The sequence below is a fragment of the Primulina tabacum genome, chromosome 9, assembly GCF_025594145.1.
Source record: "Primulina tabacum isolate GXHZ01 chromosome 9, ASM2559414v2, whole genome shotgun sequence".
Taxonomy (NCBI): domain Eukaryota; kingdom Viridiplantae; phylum Streptophyta; class Magnoliopsida; order Lamiales; family Gesneriaceae; genus Primulina; species Primulina tabacum.
The window spans coordinates 3,039,242-3,045,241 of NC_134558.1; the positions used below are offsets into that span (position 1 = coordinate 3,039,242).

General features: G+C 39.0%; 1 pseudogene; it reads left to right on the top strand.

The window, feature by feature from the left end:
* The window catches only part of LOC142556857 (anaphase-promoting complex subunit 2-like), a 42,173-nt pseudogene extending 36,527 nt beyond the window's left edge, over positions 1-5,646 (top strand).
* Positions 5,647-6,000: the final 354 nt, after the last annotated feature.

The window sequence follows — 6,000 nt, forward strand, 5'->3', positions numbered from 1 at the left end:
GTTGTTTGTCTGGTTTAACATTTGATACAGCTAGTAGACCTCTACGACTTGCTTCGATTCAAGTTGAGCCAGATTTGATCATGAAAATCAAAGAAGCTCAAAGAACAGATCAGAATATACAGAAGTCAATTCAGATGGTCAGATCAGGACATCAGTCTGAATATCAGGTACATGATTTTGTCCTGTATGTGAATAACCGTATTGTAGTGCCAGATGTTTCAGAGTTGAAACAACAGATATTGTCAGCAGCGCACTGTAGTCGGTTCAGTATTCATCCTGGTGGCAGGAAGATGTACAACGATCTAAAGACACAGTTCTGGTGGAAACAGATGAAATCAGATATTGCCGAATATGTGTCTAAGTGCTTAAATTGCCAACAGGTGAAGGCCGAAAGAAAGAAGCCCGGAGGTTTACTTCAGAGTTTGTCTATTCCTGAATGGAAATGGGATCACATTTCCATGGATTTCGTGACGAAGTTACCTCGATCATCCCGGGGTTGTAATGCGATTTGGGTTGTGATAGACAGATTAACCAAATCAGCGTGTTTTATTCCGTACAGAATGACGTACAGACATGATCAGATGGCTGAGATATATGTCAGAGAGGTAGTCAGATTACATGGTGTGCCGAAGTCTATCGTATCAGATCGTGATCCCCGATTCACTTCACACTTTTGGCACAATTTGCAGCAGGCTCTAGGTACGACATTACACCTGAGTACTGCTTATCATCCCCAGACAGACGGACAGTCAGAGCGGACTATCCAGACTTTAGAGGATATGCTGAGAGCTGTAGTGCTATACTTTGGCACTAGTTGGCAAGATTCACTACCGTTGTGTGAATTCTCGTACAACAACAGCTATCAAACGAGCATAGAGATGGCACCGTTTGAAGCATTATATGGCAAGAAGTGCAGATCTCCTCTATATTGGGATGATATATCTGAGGTACCAGAACTTGGGCCTGATATGATTCGTGAGATGACCGAGAAAGTAAAGATAATTCAGAAGAGGATGAAGACGGCACAGGATAGGCAAGCCAAGTATGCCAATATCAGACGTAGACCGCTAGTATTTGAACAAGGAGACAGGGTATTCTTGAAGATTTCTCCCTTCAGAGGCATTGTCAGATTTGGCAAGCATGGGAAATTGTCTCCCAGATACATCGGTCCATACGAGATTCTGGAGAAGATTGAAGATCGAGCATATCGACTGGCTCTTCCTCCTTCCTTATCTGGGACACATGACGTTTTTCATGTCACGATGTTGCGTAGATATATGCCGGATATTTCTCATGTCATTCAGCTTGACGAAGTTGAGCTTGATCAGACATTGAGATATGTTGAACAACCGATACAGATTCTTGATCGAAAAGAAAAACAGCTCAGAACGAAGATTATTACACTAGTGAAAGTCCAGTGGAGTCATCATGGCACTGAAGAAGCGACTTGGGAGACAGAGTCCGAGATGAGACAGAGATATCCCGAGTTATTTCTATGATGTGATTGTTCGTTCCATTTTCGATTACAGTGCCTCTTTTACTTGATTTAATTGATTGTCTGCGATTTCGAGGACAAAATCATTTCTTAGAGGGAGAGAAATGTAGGGCCCGAGAATTTGATTATCATAATCAGATTTGTTTTGTTGATAAGTAAGGTAACTGTAGACGCCTTGTATCGGACCGGAAGAGACGAGAAAGTAGATGCAAATTATAGATATGAGATGAACTCGGCGCATATGCGCCACTAGACCGGCGCACATGCGCGAAAAGTACAGAAGTATTGGCACACATGCGCGAATTAAGGGCGCGCATATGCGCGACACCTCCAGAGACTTTGGTGCGCAAGATGAAGCGCGCATATGCGCGAGGTATTGATGCCGAGACAATATGTCTCGCGCATATGCGCGAGTTAAGGGCGCACATATGCGCGAGAAGTCCAGCATGCACACTAAGTTGACACATGGCATGAGCTATATAATGTGTAACACTTTCATTTCTTCATCTCCATCAGCAATAACCGAGAGAAAGAGATTCAGAAAAGCTCCAAGTTCTCCCTAGCTTAGAATTGTGATTGTCTCACATTTAGTTATCCGATTTTCGATCCGAGGTGATATTCGTACTCCTCTTGCTATTGGCTACAAAAAGAAGTAAGTATTGTTAACTTTCAACATGTTTTGAAGTTAAGATGTTGAAGAAATCAGATATTGATGGTTATTATGTATTCTTGTGATGTCTCTGAACGTATATTTCAAAACGGATCGAAGAAAGATTATCGTATGTGATTATTTTGTACTTTCAGAAAATGGGTATAGGTGATTATGCAGATTTTGAAGTGTGGTGGATGATTATTGAGAATTGGGAATTGTTGATATAATATATATGTTATTGAGCTGATCGGTATCGAAATAATTCGTCGTTATGCCGTCCAAAATGTACCGAGAACGAATGTTGTTAAGTACATGTATGGATTGAATAGAATGTTGATCTTGTATCTATTGAACATTACCATTTCAGATTCATTGTGCCTCACTTCGACTTCGAGACCTCGACATCGATAAAAGTTCAACAAGAAAGGTATAATGCATGTTTTGTTTGGGGAAGACACAACTCAAATGAGATTCAGCTAGAGTTTCCCAACAAAATCACATACTAGAATTATTGTTTATCTTTTGATATGATTGTGATTTGTTTATAGATTTATATTCAAATCTCTTGATATGATGATGTCTTGTTTATAGATTTATATTCAAGCCTTTGAGATAGGAGAGTCATTGGCAGACTTGCCAAACTAGATGTTCGGTGGTATCGACGCTTCGGATTAGATTCACTCCAATTGTAGACATTCGATATAGATATGACCGAAGTCTAGGAATAAGACGTACAGTTACCCCGATTGGGAGGGTAGGTGACAGACAGTGACGTCTTATTCACACCGGGATCCCTAGAGTAGATTCGATTCGAGTCAAGACATGATTTGATTTGAATTACATGTTTAGATAGATCTGTTTCATAGACTATGGAGCCATTGTTATTGCTTTCATGCATGATTTATGATTTTGTATCAGCATGTATACATGTTTTATACTGGGATTTGTTCTTACCGGAGTTTCTGGCTGTTGTTATGTCTGTATGTGTGCATAGCAATAGGTGGGGCAGGATCTGGGTCACGTCAGAGATGAGATCAAGATAGCGTGGTGACTACGGGCGCAGAAGATCAGTAGTGATGTTGTACTAGATTTGTACTACTTGTAGTTTATGGTTTGGATTGAACACTAGTGATGTGTTTGTAGTAGAACTTGACATGTATATTATATGTGTTGTAATTAAATAAAGAAAGATATTATGCTTAGTATTTACATTTGAATTAATGTTAAAAAGCGAAAATTTGACCCACATTTTGAATAAAGATCCAATTAATCCCGAAAAAAATTGAGTTAGAGCCCGGGTCCCCACAACTGCCAATCTCTGACTGCCTCAAATTTAATGGGGTCGACCTCTATACCATCCCGAGATACAATGTGGCCCAAGAATACCACTCTGTCTAGCAAAAACTTACACTTACTGAACTTGGCATACAGCCGTCTTTCCTGTAAAGTCTGCAGTACGGTCCTCAGATGCTGACTATGCTCTTGTCTGCTCCTAGAATAAATCAGTATGTCATCTATAAAAACTATGACAAACTGATCCAACTATGGCTGAAACACGTGGTTTATGAGATCCATGAAGATCGCTAGCACGTTCTTCAGTCCAAAGGGCATCACCATAAACTAATAGTGTCCATAACGCGTCATAAACCTCGTTTTATGCACATCAGACTCTCTCACCTTGAGCTGATGGTATCCAGATCAAATATCTATCTTCGAGAATACTGATGCTCCTTGAAGCTGATCAAATAAATCCTCAATCCTGGGCAATGGATACTTGTTCTTGACCATGACACGGTTCAGCTCCCTGTAGTCAATAAAAAGCCGGATGCTGCCATTTTCATCTTCACAAAAAGTACCGGTGCGCCCTATGGAGAAAAACTAGGGAGAATGAAACCCTTATCTAGCAATTCCTGAATCTGATCATTCAGTTCATTCATCTCTAAAAGTGCTAGACGATAGGGCGCCTTAGAAATAGGCATGGTACCTGGCATAAGCTTGATAGAAAAGTGACAATTGTTGAAACAAGATCAAATAGGTAGGATGTAGGAAGTACTGCATAGAGCATTAGAAAATATATCTTCTAAAAAGAATACCAGGAGAAGTGCTTGTTGTTGTTGATTCATGCTTTAGAGATAGGCAAAGAAAGTAAGTCAATGGATCAAACTCCTGATGCTCACATACTCTCAAATATCAGTTAACTGTGTTTTCTGTCCTGATGTCCAGTCTTCCTCGACATTTCCCTGGTATAAATTTATACATGTATCTTCAACAATGAAGCATCATCCATGTTATTAATATGTGTTATTTCTATTAATTTTATTCATAGATGTACTTCAGTGGTACTTTAAAGGAAGATTAGAAGAGTTAAGTGCAATGGCAGCTATAGGCGATGGTGAATTTAAGGTAGATGATGGAATGGACCTAGACTTCAAGTCATGGGAAATTGATAGTGATGGAACTCATCCGAGTGAAAATATTTTGGTGATTTTGTGAGGAATGTTGGTGTGGTTGTTCGTGATTTTAGGAGCCTTGGCTGTACCTCAATGGTTGAAGATGCTTACGATCAACTATATTTCTTCTATTGAAGGTTGTATGTGTGTAATCACAATATTAATTAGCAAAAGCAATGCCCTAACAATGTTCTAATGATGTAATTGTTTTGGCTGATCTCAAAGAAGTGATGCTAGTATCTTCTGCTTTTTTAAGATCTAAATTCCTATATCCAATTGTAGACTGTGACAACATATTTGAATGTATAAATCGTAGCATCTGAATAAAATCTCTCATGATCTCCTTTGTTTGTGGTTCTATTTTTAATTAATATTCTTGTTCTCATTGTTTTGTAGCTGCTTTCTGGACAGACCAAAGTACATGATCTGGCTGGTGATGAATTTAGTTTTTGAGTGAGAGATTCCATTAAAGGATGGATACATGTAGTTAAGATTGGAATTTGGACCTAACTCAACCCAAAAAGCTTGCTCAAGGGGTGATGATTGTCCAAACCCATATATGCAACTTCCATGTAATTTATCCAACTGATATGAGACAACTAACACGCCCTCTTCACGCCTAGAAATGAACATCTGGAGCGCGAAGTTTACAAATGATCCAACTATGGGCAGAACAGTTGGTCCAATTATGGACAATCTAACATGTAACGGTGGAACTTGAGCTATGATATCATGTTAAGATTGGAACTTGGACCTAACAAATGTCCAAGTTCCAATCTTAACAACAGATAGTATATTATAACTGATATTGCTTCAGTTTTCACGTGCCCGGTCAGAATCAACACTATCTTTCTATAAATTTTTATTATGTGCTTTAGAATTTTAGTGCTGTGACACTTAGTTTCTGTACTACTTCTGAAGTGAAAAAGATAGTCATGATTTGACATGCAATAGCTCAAACTGAGAGTTATTATTTGCAGGTTGTGCACCACCACTTTTTGCATGCCCTTCTTTCTTATCTTGGAGATTCTAATGTAAGAAAAACGTGACACATATTAAAAGAAGTAGCGTGTACAAATTGAAATTGGCGACGGCCAAGAAAATTTAGATGCGTACACGATTCTTCTTTTTACTCTCGGCCCCGATACACTCATCGATGGTATGAGATGCCTATAAATAGAGATGATTTAGGTCTCTAAGCATACATACCTTATAAGAAATATACACCATCTATCGAGAGGGTGGAGTGCTTAGAAGGCTTCAACCGAGAGAAAAAGCAGAGAAATCAAAAATTTTCAATGGCCGGAGGTAATTCTCGATCTGCTTCCGCATATTGATTATCATGTTTATATATGTGCAGAAACATGATTGATGAGAAAAATTCTAACATTTGATATCAGAGC